This window comes from Narcine bancroftii, chromosome 1, assembly GCF_036971445.1.
Source record: "Narcine bancroftii isolate sNarBan1 chromosome 1, sNarBan1.hap1, whole genome shotgun sequence".
Classification (NCBI taxonomy): domain Eukaryota; kingdom Metazoa; phylum Chordata; class Chondrichthyes; order Torpediniformes; family Narcinidae; genus Narcine; species Narcine bancroftii.
Window position 1 is genome coordinate 413,461,549 of NC_091469.1, and position 26,177 is coordinate 413,487,725.

Here is a 26,177-nt window from a genome sequence, read left to right on the forward strand (position 1 = left end):
CATCCACTGTCTTTACCTCTCATAATCTTGTAAACCTCTATCAAATCTCCCCTCATTCTTCTTTGCTCCAAGGAATTAAGTCTCTTTAATATTCCCCTGCAACTCAACTCCTGCAGTTTGGGCAACATCTTAGTAAACCTTCTCCACACTCTTTCAATCCTTCCCGTAGATAGGTGATCAGAACCACACACAATATTCCAAATTTGGGCTCACCAGTATCTTAAAACAACTTCAACATTACATCCCAACTCCTATACTCAATACTTTGATTTATAAAGGTTAAGATGCCAAAAGTTTTCTTTACAACCCTGTCCACCTGCGATATGAATAATTATCTGTATTCCCAGATCTCTTTGCTCCTCTGACTCCTTACTATTCATTATGTATGTCCTATCTTAGTCTGCTCTTCCAAAATGCAACACCTCACACTTGTCTATTAAATACCATCTGCCATTTACTGGCCCATTCTCCCATTTGGTGCTGATCCCTCTGCATGTTTGGCAAATTTGCCCAAATTCTTTGAGGCCGTAACTTGGAAACTCAATGAAAGATTCTGGAATTAGATTTCCAAAAATGCCATGTAACCAGTTGGTACTCAAAGGGGATGAGTTAGCATGGAGAAAAACAGGTACAGAAAACAGAGTTGGAATAAATGAGTTGCTTTCTGGCAGGAGAGGTGGGGGGGGTGTTAAGGATGTAAATAATGGAGTAACCCAGTAATTCGTTCTAGAACCTCAGTTGTTTAACACCTACAATAAAGTCCAGGCGGAATGGCAAAACATAACGTTTCCAAGTTTGCTGATAATACAAAAACATATGATGTGATGATGCAACAGGATATAGACAGAGGAGTGACTGGGTGAAAACCTGGCAAATGGAGTTTAATGTAGTTAGTGTAATGTCATGCACTTCTGAAGAGGAATCAAAAGGTGAATTAATATCTGGCGAGAATACCTGGATCTTTCTGAACCTCTGTGAAATTCTGATTGACCTCAGCATTCTAGTGCATGAATCACAAAGATCTAATGGACAGGTCTAACGAGTAGTGAAGGCAGAAAATATAATGTTCATCTTCATTGCAGAATTGAGGTTTGAAAATCGGAAAGTTCAGTTACAATTGCACAGGGTGCAGGGGAAACCACACTTTATCTAAAAATAGAGAGCAGTATTGGAGCCAGTCCAAAGAGATTCATCTGGATACTTCCTGGAATGATAAGGTTGTCCAATCAAGAGGCCAGACAGCTGTTTTTTTTGTTACTTAGAGTTGAGAAGAATGAGGTATGATCTTATTCAAACAGATAATATCTTAAGGGGGCTTTGATAGGGTAGAAGTTGAGATGTTTTCATCAACAGGACTATCACAAACAAGGAGTCAAGCATTTAAAACTGGTCACATAGAAATCGCCAGAATTCCCTGACCCCAAGGAATTAAGGGTTAAACAGAACTGTGATCGATGGGAGGAGTAATAAAGATAAAGGCCAGTGACAAATAAAAGGAGGGGTAACTCAAGAGGAGCGGCCAGTGTATAAGTGGCTCAGAGTAGGAGTGGGACTCAGAGGCTTTGACTCACGAGGCTTCGGCAAGAAAAGACAGGGGATGAGTTTGTTTCCAGCAAGGTAAGACTAGGTAAGATCTTTGTATTTAAATTAGGAAGACTTAATGGAGGCAGCAACTAGGGTAGGGGAATGCAAGAGGTGCATCCAGCTGCATCTCCTGGGAGATTAAGTTATGGAACTGGATCTGGGTGAACTCCAGATATTTCTGGAGGCAGAGGCAGTGATGGAGAGGAGTTTCAAGGAGACTTTCACCCCCAAATGTCAGAAGGCACGTAGTTGGGTGACGATTAAGAAACAGAAGGGAAAAAAGACAGTACAGAGCATCACTGTGGCCATTCCCCTCACAACAAGTATACCATTTTGGATACTGTTGGCAGGGATGATCTACCAGGGACAAGTCATGGTGATCATGTATCTGGGTCAGAGGTTGGCCACTTGGCTCATAAGGGAAGGGGAAGTGGAAAGAGGAGAGCTATGGTGATTGTGGATTTGTTGATTAGGCGAACAGATAGGAAGTTCTGTGATCAAGATAGAAGCTTCAGATGTTGCCTCCCTGATGTCTCTGATCGAGTTCACAGCATTCTCGGGGGGGGGGGGGGGGGTTGTAGGAGATGAGAAGCCAGATGTTGTGGTCCAGGTTGGGACCAATGACATAGATAGGAGTCATGATGAGGTCCTGAACAGCGAGTATAGGCAGTTAGAAAATAAGTTAAAAATTGGGGAAGGGCTAATTATAATGGGATGATGTAGGAACTAGCAAGAGTAAATTGGAAATGGATGTTCAAGGATGAAAGAACAGAACTAATGTGGAGGAAGTTTCGGGACCACTTGTGCTAGGTTCAGGATAAGGTTGTCCCACAGGGACAGGGGAAAGATGGTATAAAAAGGGAACTGTAGTTGACAAAGCAGGTGATGCAGCTAGTGAACAGGAAGACGGAAGCGTACATTAGATATAGGAAGCAAAAAACAGAAAGGTACCCAGGAAATAGCTTAAAAAATGACTCAGGAGAGCTCGAAGGGGCATGAGAAGGTCTTGGTTTGTCTAATTAAGGAGAACCTCAAGGTGTTCAATGTGTATGTGAAGAACAGAAGGATCATGAGATTGAAGATGATGCCACTGAAGGATAAAGGAGGCAACATGGACCTGGAGGTGGAGGAGGTTGGAGAGGTCCTAAATTAATACTTGGCTTCAGTTTGCACAAGAGAAAAGGACTTTGATCAGGGTGAGGTCAGAATAGATCAGGCTTGTGTGCTGGACAATGTAGAAATTAAGGAAGAGGAAGGGCTGATTTTCTTAAAAAACAAGATTTATATGTCTCCAGAGCCATACGCAACATACCCCAGGTTGCTGTGGCAAATGAGGGAAGAGATAACTGGAGTATAGCTATGATCTTTGAGTCCTCTGGCTACAGGAATTGGAGAATGACAACTGCAGTGCCCTTATTTAAAAAAAGGTAATAGGGAGAATCCTGGGAATTATAGACCGGTGAGTCTTAGGTCAGTGGCGTGCAAACTATCGGAGAGGATCTATGAGCATTTGGAGAAGTACAGTCTACTCAAGGATAGTCAGCATGCCTTTGTGAAGGGAAGGTCGTGCCTCACAAGCCTAATTGAGTTTTTTTTGAGGAGGTAACAAAAGAAATTGGAGAAGGTAAAGAGGTAGATGTGGTCAATATAGATTTTAGCAAGGCATTTGACAAGGTCTCCCAAGAGAGACTTTTTCAGAAAGTCATGAGGCATGTGATCTGTACAACTTCAACTGTGAAGATAAAAAAAAATTGGCTTACAAATAGAAAGCAGAGAGTCATAGTGGAAGGAAAGTATTCAGCCTGGAGGTCAGTGATTAGTGGAGAACTGCAAGGATATGTGCTGGGACCCCTGCTCTTTGTGATTTTTATAAATGACCTGGATAAAGAGCCAGAAGGATGGGTCAGTAATTATGCAGATGATATGAAGTTGGAAGCATTGTGGATGGAACTGAAGAATGTCAAAAGTTACAATATAGACAGGATCCAGAGTTGGGCAGAGAGGTAGCAGATGGATTTCAATCCGGTAAGTGTGAGGTGTTGTATTTGGAAAATACTAACCGGAGGCCGAGAACAGGGTTGGATACTTAAGCGTGTGGATGAACAGAGGGACCTTTGGATCCAAATTCATACATTCCTCAAGGTCACCACACAGGTTGATCGGATAATTAAGAAGGCCTATGGATGCTGGGCTTCATTAATAGGGGGATTGAGCTCAAGAGTAGGGAGGTTATGTTACAATGAGAAACTCTGGTGAGAACACACTTAGAGTATTGTGTTCAGTTCTGGACACCTCATTATAGGAAGGATGAGGAAGCTAATGAAGAGGGTGCAGAGGGAATTTACCAGGATGTTACCTGGTTTGGAAAATAAGTCTCATGAGGCAGGGTTAGCAGAGCTGGGACTTTTTTCTTTGCAGTGTAGAAGGATAAAAAGAGACCTAATTGAGGACTACATGACTATGAGAGGCATAGATAGGGTGGACAGCCAGCACCTTTTTCCAAGGGCAGGAAAAATGAACACCAGAGGACATGCAATACATACAAAGGGAAGGGAGAAAAGTTTAGGGGAGACATCAGGGGCAAGTCCTTTTATATAAACATTAAGAGTTGTGGGTGCCTGGAATGCCTTCCCAAGGATGGTGGTGGAGGAAGAAACATTAGAGGCATTTGAAAGACTCTTATTCAGGCACATGGATGGAAGAAAAATAAAGGGTTATGGGGTAGGGAGGGTTTTGTACTTTTTTTTTATATAAAAAGGAATATACGGATTGGAATAACATTGAGGGACCTGTACTGTGTTGTAGTGTTCTAAGGGTGGTGGAGATCAGATCATTCAATATATTCAAGGTGGAGGCAAATAAATATTTGAAAGATTAAGGAATTGAAAGTGATAGGACACTGGTACAGGAGACGTGAATTTTTAAACTTTCAATTTAATTTTAAGATACAGCACAGTAACAGGACCTTCCAGTCTAAAAGCCCATGCCACGCAAATACACCCATGTGACCAATTCTCTGACTAACTCCATATGTCTTTGGTACTCGGGAGGAAACTGGAGCATCCAGAGGAAATCCACGCAGAATATATACACTTCTGACAGATCGTGCCGATTTTGAACCCGGGTTGCTGGCACTGAGATCGTTTTGTGCTAACCACTACACTAATTGTGCCACCAGCATAGAACAGCCTTGATAATATAGAATGGCCAGGGCAGCCTTGGGGACAGGCGCCCAGCTCCTGCTATTTTTTTTGTGTTCTTGAATTGTGTAGATGCAACTCCAAATGGAACAAATTTAAAAATTAAGATCTTAATTAAATTATGCAATTATCTACAGGGTTTACATTCTAACAATAAAATAGAACCATCATAAAATTTATTTCCATGTACATTGTGTGACATGGCCTGATTGAGTAACCTAGGGAAACTGCAAGAGGGACACTTGCTGCAATACTAGGCAATGACCAAGATGCTGTGATGTGATGTCAGAATTGTTTGCAGTTGCCCAAATCACTTTGGTTTGGCCTGGAACCAGCTCAAGTATTGCAACAGATAGTAGAATAAAGGGCTCTGAGCTGGCAAAGTGTTCAAAAACTACCACATTCAGTTATATTTGCAAGATTGAGCTGATTTGGGGTTCTGAGTTGGTCTTGGTGGAGAAATGATTGGACCTTCCCCATTATTATGTTATGAGAGATGTTAACAAAAAGCCATCTCACGTGGACATTACAGATCCCATGCACTATTTGGCATAAAGAAAGACAGAAACAGGACATTTGGCCCACCATATGCATGTGGAGTATCATGCCTTCATCAATCCCTATACCATTTGCCACCACTCAATCCATAGCCTACAATGCTTTAGCAATTCAAGTGCTCCTCCAATAGGTTTCAAATGTCTTCAACCTTCACAGGTGACATGTTTCTAACCACTCTCTCAATAAAACTAATTTCTTAGATCTCCTCCAACACCTTACCGTACACCTATGTTCTCTGGTTTCAGTCATCATTATGGAAAAAAAATACTCACTATCCATATATGGAGTCATGTGTTATTGAAATAACCCTTTCAACCTACCAGGTCCATGCAACCATTACACTCATCTTTACAAATCTCACTTGCGCATATTAATACCACACCCCTTTAGGCTTTGCTCATTCAAGTAGCTGTTCAGATGCCTCTGAAATGTTATTACTTTTCCTGCCTACCCACCTCGTCTGGCAGTTCATTCCAGATAGCAACTACTTTTTGTGTAAAAGATTTATCCCTCAGATCTTCTTTAAAACTCTTCCCACTTTAAACCTGTGCTCACTAATTTTTGACACCTCTCCAATGCAAAATGGCTATCTAACCTGACTATGCCATTCATAATTTTATATGTCTATCAAATCACTTCTCAGTTTCCTATGCTCCAGGGAAAACAGACCCAGAAGATCCAATTTCTTATTAATTAAAGCATCCAATCCAGGCAACCTTGTTGTGAATCTTTTCTGCACCCTCTGAAGCGTAATCACAACCTTCCCGTGGTGCGACAACTTGAACTACATACAATATTCGGTGTCCCTCATTATTTTATATTCCTCTATCAGAACATCCCTCAGCCTCTTTGCAATGAAAATAAACCAGTTATCTCTTCATAACTGAAACATACCATTCATAAGCAACTTCCCAGTAAATTTCTACTCCCTTTCTCATGTATTCTGGTCTTTCACCCAGAAACACACACTATATTCCATATCTGGTCTATCCAGAGCTTTATAACGTTGTACCAAGATAACACACTGTTGCCAATGCAGAAAAGAAAGCAGGAGCTCACCAGGACCCAACATCTGAATACCACGCTTTGTTGATGAGATAGTTGACCTCTTACTTTTCCTGAGGATGCTGGGCAGTCCTTGGGGTGGATTGGGAAGCCCACTTGTTGTACTGCACAGTAGAAGGTGTTATGCCTCTCAAGTTTCTTATAAGCTTAATATCCAACCACTTCAAAGGAATATTAATTAAATCTCAGAAAGATCACGTCCCTTTCCATAAAACATGCATGCACTTAATGAATTGGTTTCTTGGCCTATGTCCGTACATGTACACAGATCTGGTTTTATACTGCTAGTGCCATACATGCCAGATCCTTTAAATTTTTATCTAAACTTAACCAGTATACTGAACTGCAGACATTTGCCATCCTTGCTTCTATACCAATTAGTCAACAAGTTTGGATTTCAAACAATAGGCAACTTATAAGCAACATGACAATATATTTTGGATAAATTAACTAGTTTTAGCTTTCATCCGTGCATTTTACCCACTCTGTTCAGCCAGAAGGAATGTATTCATGTACATGGCTCAGCCAGATTTTTGTGTCTTTCTTTGTGCTATAATTTCTAAAACTATCACAGGAAACTATCATCCAGCTAACTTAGAAATAAATTATACTTCCATGTTTCCATGTCCAGTTTCTCAGAAGATCATCTAGAGACCCAGCAGTGTTTTGCTTCAAGGCATTGCAGTCCAACCCATAGTTACCCACCTCCTCTGGAATAGAATTGCTCATAACATTTGTTATGTGGCCATTGGTATTTGGTTACTTTGCTGCTTTCAAGAACTAAAATGCCAGTAATGGAGTTTGTAATCTGCTACGAGCAGGAAAAGGTAGATTAAAAAAAAACACCACATATGAAGACAAAAACAATCTTTTCGACAAGGGTGTAATTCTGTTGACTTTTTTGTGGAAGTACAATATTTTTCCTCAGAAGTATACTTCATTTTTTATAAATATTCAGTAAATACAATCAGAACATGGCATTCTTATTATTTCTTGTAGCAAACAATTCAATACATCCCCTTAAAATCATCCAACATCATTAATGTTTCATCCTTAAACATTACATCAATGAAATATTTAAGAGGCAATTATACAAGGCCCATATTCTCAATGTCCAGTGGCAGCAGGAACTTTGTCTATGTTTCTATCCCAAAGCATGTACTCCTGCACCTTGAAATGTGTCAGGCAGCAGCATGCACTTTGGAAATAATTCCTTGCACCAGATAGAAGATGGACAATTTTCAGACAGAGCAAAGTGGATCTTTCACTGAGTTAATGATATTCCAGCAGCAATTGATGCCCTTTCTCTGGATACATCCTCACAAACAGCTGCTCAGAAAAAGCACTACATCCTTTTCCATACTCTCTTGACAAATCACAGTACAGAACAGGCCTTTCAGTCTAACTTGTCCATTCTGACCTAATTATTATTCTGGGCTCATCCCATTTGCATGCATTTGGTTTGTATCCTTCTACTATCTGTCCAAATGTCTTTTGAATGTCAAAAATTGTGCCCACTTCAATAGTTTGTTCAAGATATAGACTACCCGGAGAAGAAAAGTTGCTCCTCTGAAAAAAAATAGCATTGACATCCCCCCCCCCCGCGGCTTATCACTGGTTTCAGGCCTTCAATCTGAAAACCACAATCAATGTTTCCTGCCTGTCATTCATCACTTAACTACCCCAAAGGGATGAGTGGGCTTGAACTAATAAGAAGAAGCTAACAGGCTGGGACTTCGCTCCTTGCAATGTCGGAGGCTGAGGAACCAATGATAGTCTTCTAAAACCATGAGGGGCATACACAAATAAATAGTCATTGCCTTTTTTCAGGGTAAGGAAATCTAAAACTTGAGGGCATAGTTTAAGATGAGTAGGATTTAAGAGATAAGTATATGGAATAAACTGCCAGAGGAAATAGTACAATTTTAATGTTTAAGATATTCAGACAGGTACATGGATAGAGTCATAAGCCCAGAGAACCCCAAAACCCAGCAGAAACATAAATTCACCAAGACAAATGGCAACTTAAAAGTTCCTTTTATTTATCTTTAAACATGAAAACAGGATCACATTTTATCTTATTCCTATTAACTTAACCCCCTTCTAATTCTAAGCGCATGTATGTAATGTGTATGTCAGTTCAGAAAAATTCTTTGGTTCACAGTCCAATCTCACTTCTCACTGGTACCAGGCAATTCTTGTACTGTACACAGAATTTAACATTTATGAAATTCACCAGGCTTTGGTGCTTGAAAGGTAAATGTTATTGCTCAGGATGGTTCTTGTCAGTTTTCAGAGAGAGATTTCTTGTTCACTGGTCACAAACTGATTCCTTCTAATCAGCCACATCAGTGTCTTGCTGAAGAAACTTGCCCCATCAGGGTTTTCCAGATGATAACCTCTTTCTTTCAGGTCATCACAGAGTTCCTTTTTGTTTCCCTTATTTCAAGTGAAACATTATTCAGTCAGCCATCTCCTCTTGTATGGACCACAAGGGCTTTTTACCAGGCTGAACTAAAAACTCACAACCCACCTTCAAAATGGGGTTTTTCCACAAGCTTGCCAGCTTGCCCTGTTCCAGGCCCACCTGCTGCTGTTGAACTGTCTTCCCTCTCTCTCACACACAGACTCCCTCTGCTTGCAAAACCACATGACCCACTTAGAACAGCAAACTGCACTCAGACAGCCTGCAGCTCCAGACCTAATCCTCCAAGTTCTTTCACCTGTTGCTTTTCAAAACAACAATCCATTAGTGAAGTCCCTTGGGTACTCTTCAAAGTTTTGCAAAGGCACTCGGAGCCAGGCCTGTCTGGCTTGAGCAGAGCTCTGGCATTTTAAACAAGATCTGTTTTGGTATTTGTATGTGACCTACACTAAAATACCTGCCACAATTTATCTCCTTTAAATCATATCTATATGCAATACAAAATACAACATAATCTGTCACAATAGGAATGGTTTAGAAGGATATGGGCCAAACAAAAGCAAATCGTTCCAGCTTGGTTGGTGTGAACAAGATAGCTGATAGGCCTCTTTTTGTGCAATAAATCTCCATGATTCTATGACAAAGGCTGTAACCTTAATCGATGGAGGGTGGCATAATGGATAAGAACATTACTATTTTACTACACCTTATCAAATCAAGAGCATGCTGTTGCTCTTAGTCCAGGGTGTGAGTGACATCTTTTTCCTCAACAAATGAGGAAAGTCCAAGAGAACTGCTGTCAAACTGACAGAAAATTCCTTCAATTTACCCATTCAGGTGCCTTGCATGCGGAGATAAACGACTTCACATTATTTCCCAAGCCACATTTGTTTCTCTTTAATTTTGCAATAGGTCTGTGTAATCATTTCACTATCTCTGATAAAATCTGAGGATTTTCTCCTTTGTGGATAGGAATGAGATCATCCTGCGTATATAACCTTTGATTTATTCCTTGTAAAATTTTATCTCTAGAAGCTTGAAAGAGATTAATAGCTGATTTAACAAAACTCAAGTATAAGAACAGAGCCCCTTGTGATCATTAATGTTTAAATATTACTGCCTACCCTAAATCAACACTGAATTGTAGATGTGTGTGAGAAAATCTGATTTTGTGAATAATTCCACCCAACACAGCCCCATATGTGGGGTGGAAAGAGATCTGCAGGCAAGTTTTTTTGTCAGGGTACTGGTGGAAAGAGTTTAGGTAGGAGCATTGAAGAGGCTTCTGGACAGGCACATAAATATGGAGGAAATGGAGGGATATCTTGTGCAACAAAACAGCACAGTTTTAGTTTAATTTGGCCATTATGTTCAATGCAGAAGACCTTAATCTTTTTCTGTATTCTAAGGTTAGTTTAATCATCAAGTATTCTATTTGTTATAATATTTAAAGAATTTCTTTCCAACACATCTTCATTTGAGGACTGGTTTTACTTTGAGGTAAATTGCTGAAATGATTTAAGGAAGAATCCAGGCTCATAACAATGAATCTTAATGTGATTTTTGTTTATTGATCGGAATTTATGTCTTGAAATCTTGACTCACTCAGATTTCACTTTGCCCATTTGCTCACTGTAAAGGCCACTTTCTTTATCATTTTAAGCAACTGACAACATGAAGTTCAATTTAGTCTGTGACCTGCTCGTTGCTGAATTATGAACCTAATGTTGGCATCTGTAATGGATGGAATTTTGACTGCCATTGGATCTTCAACAACTAAATTACTGTCTTCTAAACATACACTTTTCTCTTTCACTCTGGTTCGACACAGCAAACTGCTCGGGAGAATCAAGCTCCTTTGCTTTTAACTTTACCATTCTTAACGAAGTTGCTGTCTTATAGCAAAGCAACTCTGATTCAAATCTTTTGTTAGCCAATCTACAAACCAGCTTAGTCTTCACGTCCAGCCGCCCAGTCGACTACCATCGGCTCTGCATGGTCTTTGAATGGCTCATTGAGGTTTTAGTTGAAATCTTGTCTGCGTCCAAGATGGCGGCACCTAGTAATCAGCAGCAGCCATGAGGGGCTGCAAACTCCAGGGAAGTGGAGGACTGGAGCAGGGCACCAGAGGGTGGGACGATCATGCACCGTCTGAGAGGGAGAAGCAGAGGAGACAACTCGCGGGGACGGCAACCACGGCAGTGAACCAGTGAGGGGGCTTGCGGCTGAGGGACCAGTGCTTGCAGCGCACAATTTATAAAGACCGTGGTGAAAAAAGCAATGGTGGAGCTGACTGCCCAGAATGCCATGTGGCAGAGAAACCCCTCTATGAATGCTCCATGGATACAGTTGGGCATACAGCCCTTTCTCTGCTGCATGGAATTCTGAGAGGACAGGTCCACCATCGATTTTTCCCATAATATTTATAAATTATACATGATAGTGCTACCAACTTTCCATGCTGTTTAAACTGTGCTGTGTAGCACTACCAACTTTCCTACTATGTTTAAAAATTGTCCGTTATTGCTATTTATTGCTCGCACTTTCCCACGGTCCCTTATAAAGGTTTATATAGGTCAGCACAACAACAAGAGGGGCTGAAGGGCTCACACTATGCTGTACATATAGCTTAATTGTGTTGATCAGGATTTAGGGAAGGTCCACCATCACTCGATTTGCATGACATCACCAGTAGAAGGTAGAACAGTCCTAACCCCGGGGATGGCTCCTTGCAAGTGTGAAAGTGTTCAGTATCCCAGTTAGGAGTAGTCAAGTATGAAAAGCCAAACCCCCATTCCTATCCCAGGACACTGAACAGCCAATTTAGTGGGATTCAAGTGTGAAAGGGGCTTAAAAGGCTTCTAGATAGACACGTGAATATGCTGGGAATAGAGGGATATATGCAAATACAAAGATATAGTTTAATTCAACATCAGGTTTGGCATAGGCTTCGTAGGATGAACGCCTAATGCTGTGCTATGGTAGAACACAAAAGTCTACAGAGACACAATAATTGAAGTAAACCATAAATGAAGAAACTCAATAGGTCAAACAGTGTACTCTATATAGCAAAGGAAATGATACATAATCAATGGTTCGGGCTTGAGCCCTTCATCATGGTATGAGCAGAATGTAGGCAAGTGCCTGAACAAAATGGTGGGGGGCAATGGGAGAAGCTGACTGATATTGTTAAAGTCCCAAGGATGCATGGAAAATACAGGAGACAATAAATTTTAATATCAAATTGTAGCCCACTTTGGCCTTTGAAAAATCTCTCATGTATTTTGATAATTCGTCAAAATTTTAAACTAATCTAAATTTCAGTCAGTTTATATTAATGAAACATTTTGTTTTTATTGATTTTAATAAAGAGCTTGTAATAATACAATACAATGAAATGATATGAATAGTGACACGTATTTAATAAAACCATCAGTCCAAGTATATCAAAAACAAACAAATTGTAAAACATATCCACAATTAGAAGACTATTTTTTTTTTAAAAAAGGAACTAATAGTAAAAAAAAATTAAAGAAAGGAAAAGGTAGAAACAATAAAAAGAAAAGCAAAAATAAAAAACTCAGTACCCCTCCCTAATAATGTTGTAAGATGCTAAAGATAGTTAGCATTAAAAGAAGACAAAGGGAAAAAAATGAGAAAGAACATGGAAAAGACACTGGTCAGAAAATTCAATTACATTGAAGTGAAATTATAAAATAAGGAAGTAAGTCATAAATGACCCCCACAGATTCTGAAATCTTATATCTGAATTATTAACTGAATAACGAATCTTTTCCATATTCAAACAACATGATGTCACCCAATCACCGATCATGAATAGGCAGGGCAATATCCCTCCATTTAAGTAAATCTGCACTTCTTGCCAAAAGAGAGGCAAAAGAGATAGCAAGACTCTGAACCAAAGACAATCATCCCCTCCCATTGTAACGAAGAGGGCCACCAAAGTGATATCTTCTTCTGGCTGGAGATTGCCCTGAATAACGAGGCAACATTGTTATCATCTCATTGGTGAATATCTTCAAGTGAGTTGTAACCATAAAGCTCTTTGACACACAAAACAAAGAAAACCTCTCATGCAACACAAGAATCACAATCCAAGGTTCCAGTGCAAGTTTTTGATTAATCTTTTACCGAACAGGTTAGATAAATTAACACATACCTAAGCAAAGATCTGGACCCACTGCAATTTCTCCTCTTGTCACAATCGCTCCACAGCAAATGTAATATCACTGGCTCTCCACTCAGCTCTGAAACACCTCGAAGACAGCAACTCAGACATACGGCTGCTCTTCATTGACTATAGCTCAGCCTTCAGCACCATCATTCCCTCAGTGCTGGTCAAAAAGCTACAAACTCTAAGCCTCTGTACCCCCTCCTGCAACTGGATCCTTGACTTTCTCATTGGAACACCACAGTCAGTACAAATTGGAAGCAACTTCTCCTCTTCACTGATTATCAACACAAGCGCACCCCAAGGATGCGTGCCTAGCCCACTGCTCTACTCCTTATACACCCATGACCGTGTGGCCAGGCACAATTCCAATGCTGTTTACAAGTTTGCCAATGACACCACAGTTGTCGACAGAATCACAAACAGCAATGAGGAAGTGAACAGGAGGGAGATAGATTAGCTCTTTGAGTGGTGTCACATCAACAAACCAAGGGGATGATTGTGGACTTCAGGAGGGAGTCAGGGGAACACAACCCAGTCCTCATTGAGGGCTCATTAGTGGAGAGGGTCAAGAACTTCAAATTTCTGGGTGTCAACAACTCCGAGGATCTGACCTGGAGCCTCCATGTTGATGTAATCACAAAGAAGACTCGCCAGCAGTTATCCTTTGGGAGTTGCTTGAGGAGATTTGGTCTATGTCCCCAAAAACTCTTCTAAACTTCCACAGGTGTACTGTAGAGAGCATTCTGGCTGGTTGCATCACTGTCTAGTATGCAGGCACCAAATCTCAGAACAAGAATAAACTCCAGAGAGTGGTTAACTCGGCCTGCGACATCAGGCACCAGACTTCACTCCATCGAGGACATCTGCAGGAGGTGGTGTTATAAAAAAGCAGCCTCTATCCTTAAAGACCCTCACCACCCAGGTCATGCCCTCTTCACTCTGCTACCATCAGAAAGGAGGAACAGGAGCCTAAAGACGAGCACTCAGCGGCATGGACACAGCTTCTTCCCCGCTGCCATCAGATACCTGAATAATCAATGACCCAAAGACACTGCCTTACTTTTCATGCACTATACAAATGTTGTAAGATGGTTCGTAATATGAATGTTTGCACTGTGAACACCAAAGTTCATGACTTGTTCGTGGCAATAAATTTTGATTCTGAATAAAGCTGCACCTCATTGATCATGAAAAACTCATTTAAATATTATGAAGAAACATAATATTTTAGGATTTCTTTCTGTCTTATCCCCTCAAAATTATAAACACATCTATCAAATCACTTTAGAGTTATGAAGTTTATATTTTGAGCCCAGCTCTATTAGAGGAAATTGGGCAGCCAGGCAGTTAAAAGTAAGCTGAGTAGTTACTTACTTGGAAATGACCAGCTCCCTCTATTGGTAATTCTAGCCAGCAATGTCTGCAGGTATTTGCCTGTCTGAATAATACCCTCCTTCTTTGTCTTGCTAGTTCTTTCCCAATTTAAATTTATATCTAGGAAATGTATTAGAGAATATTAGGATGACATTTATTTTAACAAAGGTTTATTTGGCTACTGGTTCTGTCCTCCCACTGAATATTAATTATGCATTTTACTTTTGATTTTAAATGTCAAATGTATTTAACCACAAAGTACATTTTACAGAGGGATTATCCCTGCATACCACCCTGGCCCGTTCATTAATCACCCTTGTTCTCTCTTCCACTATCCAGGGGCAGAGGCACTCCTTGAAGGTCCTCTTGTGGATACTGAAGGGAACAAATATTCCATTGGTAGATGAGATGACACCACTAAGCTTTAGACCTCCTGCTTGTGTTGTCACCAAGGCCATAGGTTTCCACTTCTATAACATTACTGTCTTTGTTGTCTCAGCTCATCTGCTTCTGCAACCCTCAGGTTGTTTTTTTAACCACCTCGTAATCCAGTGCTACCCAATCATAAACTACTCCATGTTCACCAAAAGATGTCTCCACTATGAAAACATTGGGAACCAAGAAGTCTGCACATGCTGGAAAACTGGAGCAGCACCTCAGGGGCTGGAAGAATTCAGGGAGTTAGCCAGCAACTGTGGAAAGCAGTAGATAGTCGCTGTTCTGGGTTGAAAACCCACCACCACGCATATTCCAATAGAAACATAACTTTTTTTGAACTAACTGCAACTATGAATATTTATTTATCTATTCTTTCATATTATTCTCTCTCATAGCTCATTGTGGTAACAATTTCTGTTATTGTTGGTGTATCTTGCGTATCTGCATGGCTGCTAACAAGAATTTTGGTGAACCTCTGCATTGTATTTATGTCCATGATAATAAATTGTCATATCATATTTAGTACTTCCAGTTTTTACCATCTTCCTTCCACTTTTCCTAAACTTGAGGCCATGTGAACAGTTTATTGTGTCTTGCATTGTGGACTTTCCATCCTTATAAGCACTCAGCCACATTGGCTTCGAGCACTGAGCCACATTGGCTTCAAGCTAAATAATCCCTTGATTTTAAAATTCTCATCTTCTCAAACCCTCCATGACCTCCTCCCTCTCTACGTGTGGAAGCCTTTCAATTCTGCAAGACAGCAGCACTATTTCTGAACACTCTCTTCCTCAAATTTACTTCACCATTAGAAACCATGACATTAGCTATCAATCCTATTAGCTCCTTCCTAAACATCTCAACCTTGCATTCTTTTCTTTCACCATAAAACCTCTCAAACCAAGCTTTAGTTCAGGTGATTTTGTCTCTCTAATAGACTATGTTATATTTTCATTTAATATCAATCTGATCAGTGCGCATCGGAAACAATGTCTCCTCCTTAATGAGGATTAACACAGGCGCACCTCAAGGATGCGCGCTTATCCCACTGCACTTCTCTCTCTTGACCCACGACTGTGTAGCTAGGCACAATTCCAATGCCATCTACAAATTTGCCAATGACACCACAGTTATTGGTAGAATCATAGATGACAGCAAGGAAGTGTACAGGAGTGAGATAGATCAGCTAGTTCTTTTTCAAACTTTTTTATTGGTTTTAATAATATGCAAAATGTATAGATAGATATGGTAATAATAAAGTAAATTAATATCAAGTTACAAGTATCAAATAAAATGAACAAGGTACATAACCCATGTTATTAAATGGGAAAAAGTAAAAGAGAAAAAGAAACATATAATCCTAAACTAAGAATCAAATCCCACCCTATGCGGGCTGCTGGCCAAGTTAAGGAGTTGACTACAAATAATAACTATGGGGTCATTTAAAAAAAAATCAATCTACAAGTTTTGAAAGTAATTAAATAAAGGACCTCAAAGAGAAAGAAAGTTCAAATCCATTGCAATTGTAGAACACCTAATTTTAATCTAGAGATAGACATACCTTCACATCTGATAACCATTGAGTATGAGTGGGAGGGGCAGCATCTTTCCATCCCAGCAAAATGGCCCTTCCAGCAATGAGGGAAGCAAAAGCCACTACACGGGATTGTGAAAAAGTCAATATTAAATCCAATGGCCCACTCTCTCCAAATATAGCAATGAAAGGGCTAGGAGTCGTTACTATTAAGAACTAACTACAAGGTGTGAAATACCTCTGCTAGAAATTAAAGAGAGAAGAACATAATCAAAATATATGATACAACGTGCCTTCCTCAGTTATACATTTATCACATTTAGAGGGAACACAAGGATAAAATTGAGCTAACTGAACCTTAGAAAAGTGGCTTGATGGACCACTTTAAATTGAATTAATAAATGCCTGCAACAAAGACGAGATGAGTAAACAAGTTTCAAAATAGAATCCCACGTAGTTTTGGCAAATGGTTGTGGAAAGTCTTGTTCGCACATTTTCTAGATCAGCTAGTTGAGTAGTGTCCTTGCACTCAATGTCAGTAAAACAAAGAAAAGGATTATGGACTTCAGGAAGAGGAAGCTAGGAGAACTTACACCAGACCTCATGAAGGGGTCAGCAGTGGAGAAGGCAAGAAACTTCAGATTCCTGGTTGTCAACAACCCTGAAGATTTATCAACACCATTATGTTGATGTATTTATGAAGAAGGTATGCCAGCGGCAATGTGTCATTAGGAGTTTGAGGAAATTTGTTATGTCACCAAAGACTCTTGAAACTTACTACAGGTGTACTGTGGAGAGGATTCTGACTAGTTGCATCATTGTCTGGTACAGAAGTGCCAAGGCACAGGAGGGGAATAGGCTACAGAGGATGTAAACTCGACAGCACTATCATGATCATTCGTCTTCACTCTACTAATAGCATTGTTAAGAACTGGTACCTCAAAAAAGCAACATCAATTATGAAGGATCCTCACCACCCAGGCTATGCCATTTTCTCATTGCTACCATCAGGGAGGAGGTACAGGAGCCTGAAGGCGTACACTCAACATTACAAAAACATCTTGCACTCTGCCATCAAATTTCTGTACGGACAATGAACATTACCTCACTTTTTCAATTTTTTGCACTTCTTATATTTTTTAATCTTGTATTCATGTAATTGTAATTTATAGTAGTATTTGCACCTTGTTCTGCACCATACTGCTGCTATAAAACAACCAATTTCATGCCACATGTTCCTGACAATTAACCTGTTTCTGATTCTAACTAAATGCCATATAAAAATCATTGTATGTTTATTTAATTTTGCTAGTTTAAATTGCCTCATTTCCATGTGTGCAGTGTAATATTTGTCATGTCACGAAGTCAGAATCTAGGAACAGGAGTAGTTATTCAATCCTTCAACCCTCTTCCACCATTAATTAAGTCATGAATAATATTTATTCCAACCCTTACCTTGCCTCTATGCTCTGTTATTGCCTTGGCTAACAAAACTTTGAGGCATTTTATAATATTAATTGACCAAACACTTCTGATTTTTGTGGGATAATGTTTATTACCCTTGTGTACAAATGTTTCCATATACCTCTTTGAAGAGACCTGGCTCTAATTTTATGTACATCCTCCTTGTTCTAGGTTAAGTTTTCTTTTAACTATTTTGGCTCACAGATTGATTAGCCCAAACACCCCAACCCCACTTCGAAATAGGGGCATGATAGCAATCCGTCTAGCAGGAAAGTGACCAAGAAAGTGGGACATGGTGCAGGCGATGTGCTTCCTTAATTTAGTTTTAAGTTTTTTTCCTTTCAATTTTGTTTTTAGTCTTTAGTTTTTTTTTTTACCTAGGTTTCTGTAGGGGTCTATACCCCACTGGAATTTGTATCTGTACAATTTAATTAACAGTTATTTTTCAGTTGGGGGAAGGTGGGTGGGATAAACACAGACTCTGTATATTGTATGAGTATTGAAAGATTATATTGTTTGTCTAAATTTTGCAAGTCAATGAAAATCAAAATAAAATATTTGAAAAAAAAGTTTTCTTCTAATTATCCAACTGATTTATTTTCAAATTTAATTTTTTTTTTAAATTCACAACCCATTTAGCTTGTACTTTTCAGAAAAAGGAAGCTTCATCTCTTTAACTACATTTGAAGGGCATTTTCCTTTCTGTGTTTCATGCCCAGAGCTGTTCTCGATACACTGGACATAATCTTACTTGGAGTGTGATACAACTGAAGGAATAACTTTTATATTTTAGTTTTATAGATAGAAGGACAAACATTTTTAAAAAATTTAAAAACTTGTCTGACTTCTACATTTTTAGTGACATGTGCACATGGATACTTGAGTCTTTTTTGACTTCCACTTTGCCATTTAAAAGCAATTCCAGTAAAAATATCTTCTTTTGTCCAAATTTTATGACCTCACAGATACGAGTGTGGAAATTCATCTGTCACAATGTTGGCCACTTCCCTATTTAATAGCCTGGAACAATATACCAAGTGCCAACGAGTAATGGTTTTCATAGGCTCAGTCTGACTAAAAATGCATTATAGCCATTAAGCATTGCCTTTAATTACAGTACTATCTTAAATACAATGAGGAATATGACAAAAAAATCAAACCACAAGAATAAATCAACTCACATTTTCTACTTCACTGAAAAACACAACAGAATAAAACCTTCCCCAAAATAATAAATATTTCCCAGAAAAAGAAACCCCACTTTATTAATATCTCAGCATTTTGAAATGGATTGTTTCGATGACCAGATCAATTATTTTGAGGTTTATAAGAATAGAACCAGTACATCCAGTTCCTCAGGCCTCCTTTGACATTAAATTACATCATACTAAATCCTATTTACAGACATTGATACCAATTATCAATGTTTTCCATGTAACTCCATAAACACACTTTACATTATGGGAATGAGCCATTTGACCTCCCTCGTCTGTTTATACTTCTTCTTTCAGGCTTTCTCATGGCCTGATAAAGTTCTATCATTCTTTATTAGGATTTTTTTTAAACCACGGATTTTGTGAAATTGAGTTTGTGATTTCCATTACCCTCAGATAGCTGCTATTCTTCTTTGGCTTGGCTTCGCGGATGAAGATTTATGGAGGGGGTAAAAAGTCCACGTCAGCTGCAGGCTCGTTTGTGGCTGACAAGTCCGATGCGGGACAGGCAGACACAATTACAGCGGTTGCAAGGGAAAATTGGTTGGTTGGGGTTGGGTGTTGGGTTTTTCCTCCTTTGCCTTTTGTCAGTGAGGTGGGCTCTGCGGTCTTCTTCAAAGGAGGTTGCTGCCCGCCAAACTGTGAGGCGCCAAGATGCACGGTTTGAGGCATTATCAGCCCACTGGCGGTGGTCAATGTGGCAGGCACCAAGAGATTTCTTTAGCAGTCCTTGTACCTTTTCTTTGGTGCACCTCTGTCACGGTGGCCAGTGGAGAGCTCGCCATATAACACGATCTTGGGAAGGCGATGGTCCTCCATTCTGGAGAAGTGACCCATCCAGCGCAGCTGGATCTTCAGCAGCGTGGACTCGATGCTGTCGACCTCTGCCATCTCGAGTACTTCGACGTTAGGGGTGTAAGCGCTCCAATGGATGTTGAGGATGGAGCGGAGACAACGCTGGTGGAAGCGTTCTAGGAGCCGTAGGTGGTGCTGGTAGAGGACCCATGATTCGGAGCCGAACAGGAGTGTGGGTATGACAACGGCTCTGTATACGCTTATCTTTGTGAGGTTTTTCAGTTGGTTGTTTTTCCAGACTCTTTTGTGTAGTCTTCCAAAGGCGCTATTTGCCTTGGCGAGTCTGTTGTCTATCTCATTGTCAATCCTTGCATCTGATGAAATGGTGCAGCCGAGATAGGTAAACTGGTTGACCGTTTTGAGTTTTGTGTGCCCGATGGAGATGTGGGGGGGCTGGTAGTCATGGTGGGGAGCTGGCTGATGGAGGACCTCAGTTTTCTTCAGGCTGACTTCCAGGCCAAACATTTTGGCAGTTTCCGCAAAGCAGGACGTCAAGCGCTGAAGAGCTGGCTCTGAATGGGCAACTAAAGCGGCATCGTCTGCAAAGAGTAGTTCACGGACAAGTTTCTCTTGTGTCTTGGTGTGAGCTTGCAGGCGCCTCAGATTGAAGAGACTGCCATCCGTGCGGTACCGGATGTAAACAGCGTCTTCATTGTTGGGGTCTTTCGTGGCTTGGTTCAGCATCATGCTGAAGAAGATTGAAAAGAGGGTTGGTGCGAGAACACAGCCTTGCTTCACGCCCTATATTAAAATAACATACAAAGAAACCACTGTCCATTTATCTTAACTCTAGGTAGAGAAATTATATTTAAACTTTAGTCACATTATACAATAAAAATATGGCTTTTAGAGGGTGATTGAGACTTAACAAGGTCAAACAGCTTGAATAAAGGAGAAGCAGTAGACTGAATGGTAGCTCATTACATACAAAACAGAACAAAAGGCAGTTCTTAATATTCAAAAATCTGCTTGTGCTTGAATTGGTACTCTTGAAACTGTTTTTGTGTCAAGAACTATCCATTCTAATTATCTGTAGAGACACCAAGTCTTCATACTTGTGCATGACAATACTGCCAGAATCTGCCAAAGTTTTTACTAAAAACTCCAGTATTTTAATCGATGAACTTCTGACAATGTTTTTGCATTCTCTTGCCTCTTCGCCCTCACTTTCTACAGCCTGACTTCCACTCCTGGGATTTGAGCACAATTGACATTTCAGAGAAATAAGCTGTGCTGTTACAGACATGATATTTTCTGAGTAGCCAATCTTCATCTGGATCCTACTGTGTGTATTTCTGCATCAGATAGTCCTAAGGGTTGCGGGGTGGGGGGTGGGGTGCGTGTTGTGTGTAACATACACATGCAAAAAGGCTATTGATCTGCTCAAATTCTGCTATTCAATGAGATTAGGGTGATCTATGACCTAACTTCATTATACCATCTTCCAAAGTTCAAATCAACAATTGACCTGGACTTGACCATCATTTACAAAAGTATGTTTCAAACTTCTACCATCCTTTGCCCACGACTGTTACTTAACTCCTACAGAGTCATGCCCTTAAATTTTAGTCTGATTTGACCCTGACTATTCCCAACAACAAAAATAACTTCCCTCCATCTTCCAACTATACCAGTTTTCTTTGAAGAACCTGATGAAGGAAACTTACCCACCTTTCCAAATCCCTGGGATATGGACAAAAGAAGGCAGGAGTGGTGGGGGAAAAAAGGAAGGGAAGAGACCACTAGCGGCAAGGGCATTTGGAGAGAAAATCCAGTGCAGGAGCAGGTGATGGACAGTGAAACTGGACAGGGTGAAAGGTTACCTGAAACTGGAAAATTCAATACAACATATTGTTCAAGTTCACATTTAGCATCAACCTGGCAACGGTTGAAGACAAGGTCAGACAGGTCTACAAGGGATTGGCTGAAAGAATTGAAATGGCTGGCAAATGTCCCTGCAGACAGAGACCAGGTGCTCAATAAAAAGTTTGCCCAATTTCAGTTTGGTCTCATAAATGTAGAGACCACATTGAGTGCACTACATGCAGTTTTCATGGATGCATGAGGTGCATATGATATAGTGCTTTAACTGGAAGACCCTGGATGGATGTTGGGAGGGGAGGGTGAAGGGAAATGCAAGGGGACAAGCATTGCACATTTTAGGGTTGAAGCGAGGTGGAGAGATACCCAAGTAGTTGGAAGAATAGTTGGGGAGGGAACAGAGGACCAGTCAGTCGAAAAGAAAGAAGGAAAGATGTGGTGGGTGGTGAGATTACATTATAGTTGGCATAAGATATACCAGTGGCTGATTTGAAATTGGACTCAGAACATGTACGTGAATAAGCTTCATCTGCATCCTGTAACTTTTCATCTGATTGCACAAAAAAACAATGAAACACCCAACCAAACATAACACACATACAGACAAATAATACATATGCAGTACAAATATTCATATTCACAAAAAAATAAATAAATATTGTAACATAATATGAGAGACTCAGATAGTGTGAGTAGTTTCTTTGGTCGTTCAGTATTCTTACTGCACTTGGGAAGAAGCTTTTTCTCAGCCTGGTGGTGCTAGCGATGATGCTCCTGTATCTCTTTCCCCACATGAGCAGCTGAAAGATGATGAATGTGGGGTGGAAGGAGTCTTCAATGATTTTGCACACCCTTTTCAGACAATAATTCCCATAGATTATGTCAATGTGTGGGAGGGGGAGGGAGACTCCAGTGATCCTCTCTGCCCCTCTTATGGTCCTGAGGATTGAGCTCTAATCCATTTCTCTGCAGCAACTGTACCACACTGTGATGCCGCAATTCAGGACGCTCTTGATAGAGCTCCTATAGAAGGGTGACATAATGGTGGCCGGTAGCCTTGCCTGTTTCAGTCTTCTCAGGAAATGCAGTCACTAGTATGCCCTTTCCTGACAATTGAGGAGATGCTAAGTGATCACAATAGGTCAGAATTTAAGTGATTTTCAAGGAACTTTTTGCTCTTTCTACTACAGAGTTGTTGAGGGTGATCGTTTCCAGGCTTCCTGAAGCCTAGGATCATCTCCTTCATCTTATCCATGTTGAAATTCAGGTTTTTACTCTCACACCAATTATGAGATTTTCCACCTCTTCTTTATAGTGCGACTCATCGATGTTGCAGATGAGGCCAAATACTGTTGTGTCATCTGCAAACTTGATGACACTGTTAAGAGATGGATCTGGCATTGTAGCTGTGGGTAATGCAAATAGGAATGGGCTGAGTACACAACCTCGAAGTATACCAGCACTCTGCATGATGGTGCTTGATGTTCTGCTACCAACCCAGGCAGACTGTGATATTTCTGTTTGAAAATCCAGAATCCAGTTACAGAGAGGGGTGTTGAGTCCCACCAAGGAATGATCATATTAAACACTGAACTGAAGTCAATGAACAGCAGCCTGGTATACAAGGTGTTGTTCTCAAGGTGGGTCAGGATGGAATGAAGAGACAAGGGTATAACATCGTCTAAGCAATGGCTTATTCAACAGGTGAATTGAAATGGACCCAGGATTTCTGGGTGGTATCCTTTGATTAGTTCCATCACCAGATGCTCAAAGTATTTCACAATGGTGGAGGTCAGTGCCACAGGATGGTAGTCATTGAACCCTGTTATTGTGACTAAAATTGGGGTGACTTTAGTTCTGAAATAGGGACCAAGTGGGTTGAACCATCATACCCTGTCTCACTGTCTTCTCGTCCAGTCAGGGAGCCAAATTCCTTGACAGCATGGAAGGATTCATATATGTTAGAAGACCTGCTAGCTTAAAGGCAATGTGGGAGACAGCCCCTGTGCATATCAGCAACCATAGCAGTAAATTAACTCATAACCTATTGGAATATGCATCGACAAGGCTGATGCATTATAATGAAGGAAAATGAAAGGTCATACTTTGATAGAAAAATATGGAACGGTAAAAGTTTTGATATTTCTGGTGTTCAGAGAATCTGGGTGATCTTATATATGGAGCGTAGAAGGTTGAGAGGGGATTTGATAGAAGTATTTAAGATTATGAAAGGGATAGACAGAGTGGATGTGGATAGACTATTTCCGTTAAGAGGAGGAAAGATTAAAACAAGAGGACATGAGTTAAGAATTAAGGGGCAGAGGTTTAGAGGTAACATGAGGGGGAACTTCTTTACTCAGAGAGTGGTAGCTGTGTGGAATGATCTTCCGGGAGAAATAGTGGCGGCGGAGTCAATTGTATTATTTAAGAAAAGGTTGGACGGGTATATGGATGAGAGGAAGATGGAGGGTTATGGGCATTGTGCAGGGAGGTGGGATTAGAAAGGGGTGTTTGGTTTGGTGCGGACTAGAAGGGCCTAATGGCCTGTTTCCGTGCTGTAATTGTTATGTTATGTTATGTTAACTTCAAGAAGTTGATATGCAGTATCAGAAAGCAATAGAAAGGCAAGTAAAACACTAGCCTTTATTCCAAGAAGATTCAAGCAGAGGAGACTTGCTATATTTATATAAAGTGGCAAGACCCAATCTGTAATTCTGTTTACATGCATGATGTTGTGATGAAAGAATGCTGATATTTGTATACAAAGAATGAAAGTGAAGGTTCATCATTGATTCTTAGGTCAGTATGCTTATTGCTTTAGGAAAGATTAAGAAAACTAAGCCTATATTCTTCAGGATAGGAGTGGTTCAGCAATTACTGCTGCTGCTGTGGATTTCCAATGTTTCCATCTGTGAGACAGACACTGTGTGTGCTCATGTATGTGTATGCATGAATCACATACATACACACTGAATTGGGAGGGGAGTGAGACCCATGGAATTGCTTTTGGCACTGACATTTGCATGATGAGCTGCATGGTCTTTTTCATTAGGAGGTACAAACAACTTTGCATTCAAACACACGTTGGCATTACATCTGGCTGTAGAAGGCACAATCTCAAAGTAAGAGGTCTGCTCATCAGGACAGAAGGGAAGAGGGCTGAGAGGGCAGGACAACTCCAGGGCCTAGAAGAGATCTCAGTGTTGGCGAGCAAGGGAAGATGAGGGGAGAATCAACATCAGAAATGTCCTGATGACGGACATTAGACAACCTGCCTCATAGCCCAGACTTCTCGGTCATCTCGAGGTGTTGCAGAATAGCTAAACAGTTTTCAAATTTCAAAGCATGGCCCCGAATTGAGAAAACGTGGGAATAACCCAAGTCAAGAATTCTGCAAACGTTCTAAACAATAACAATTGGAATTAAACCATGTGATGTCACATCTTAATTGAATTATTTACTTATTTCAAGTAACCTACATACTAGGCCCTGAACGCTTTTGTCTCTTATTTTGTCCCTTTCAAGAAAGGGAAAGGAAAATCTCATGGACAATATTTGCCTCCATTACCAATTATATTTTAAAAATTGAGACGATCATCGCCTTCCTATTCATGGGAATTTGATGTGTGCTGATCAACTATCGTCTTTTCTGCGTGGCTGGAATGACTGTTTCGTTACAACGGTGACTTTATTTCAGAACTACTTCGTTGGTTCGCCACCGTTTAGGCTTGGTGGAATCGGAGTTGCAAAAGGTAACATACAAATGTGGGTTCTTTCTGTGGAATAAATTCAGGGCCTGTTTACAACGCTGATACATTCCTCACATAAACCATGTGCCTTTTTTTAATTTATCTTAAAAATTCAGCTCATAGTTAAAATACTCATGGGGATCAAGACAAATACCTCCCTTGTTAAATCAAACTGAAAGATGGCAACATCCTCTGAAATGCAACGATTGAATATTGAAATATTTTAAAGTGCTCATTGGAAGTCCAGATAACTATTTATTGTAAAGTTACTGTACCTTAAGTCCCAAAGCGATGCCGTCTCCTCCCTGTGTCTGTAGTCGTACTTCCGTTCCTTTCTGAGAGAGACACGCGCTTGCCCCCTTGTACCATCGCAGGCAGTCGCCAAACCGACGACAATCGCTAGCCAGGCGAGGGGATAGACTGGAATAATCCACCAAAGCAGGAAGAAGAAAGCGAGACACGAAGCAATAAGTAGAGGAGCAAGTCCAACAATCTGTCAGGTGGGTTCATATCTCGTGCCCGCATTTGCCACCACTTTCTCTCCCCCCACCCCTTCTTGTAGAGGGGGGGGGGGGGGGGAAGTGTCCGCTTCCGATTGAAAGAAGGAATTGCTGCCCATAGTTATTACAGTATAGGGGAGGAGGGAGTCCACTCCAGTCGAACGACGCGGTGCAACAGTGACGGGATACTGTTCCGTGAGT

General features: G+C 40.5%; 1 protein-coding gene and 1 long non-coding RNA gene across 3 annotated transcripts in view; one reads left to right on the forward strand and one right to left on the reverse strand.

Moving 5' to 3' along the window:
• Window positions 1-26,059, reverse strand: part of LOC138751552 (uncharacterized) — a 190,549-nt gene extending 164,490 nt beyond the window's left edge. The window contains exon 1 of the long non-coding RNA XR_011350045.1: window positions 25,752-26,059. This is a non-coding gene — a long non-coding RNA (uncharacterized lncRNA). The remainder of the gene's footprint in view (window positions 1-25,751) is intronic.
• LOC138751551 (ubiquitin-conjugating enzyme E2 E1) overlaps window positions 25,837-26,177 on the forward strand; it is an 81,735-nt gene continuing 81,394 nt past the window's right edge. Inside the window, exon 1 of one of the 2 annotated variants that reach the window (XM_069913971.1) lies at window positions 25,837-25,976. The gene's annotated coding sequence lies outside the window, so the exon portion shown is untranslated. Of the gene's footprint in view, window positions 25,977-26,049; window positions 26,172-26,177 lie in introns of those variants that run through there. The other variant, XM_069913970.1, reaches the window with a different exon arrangement.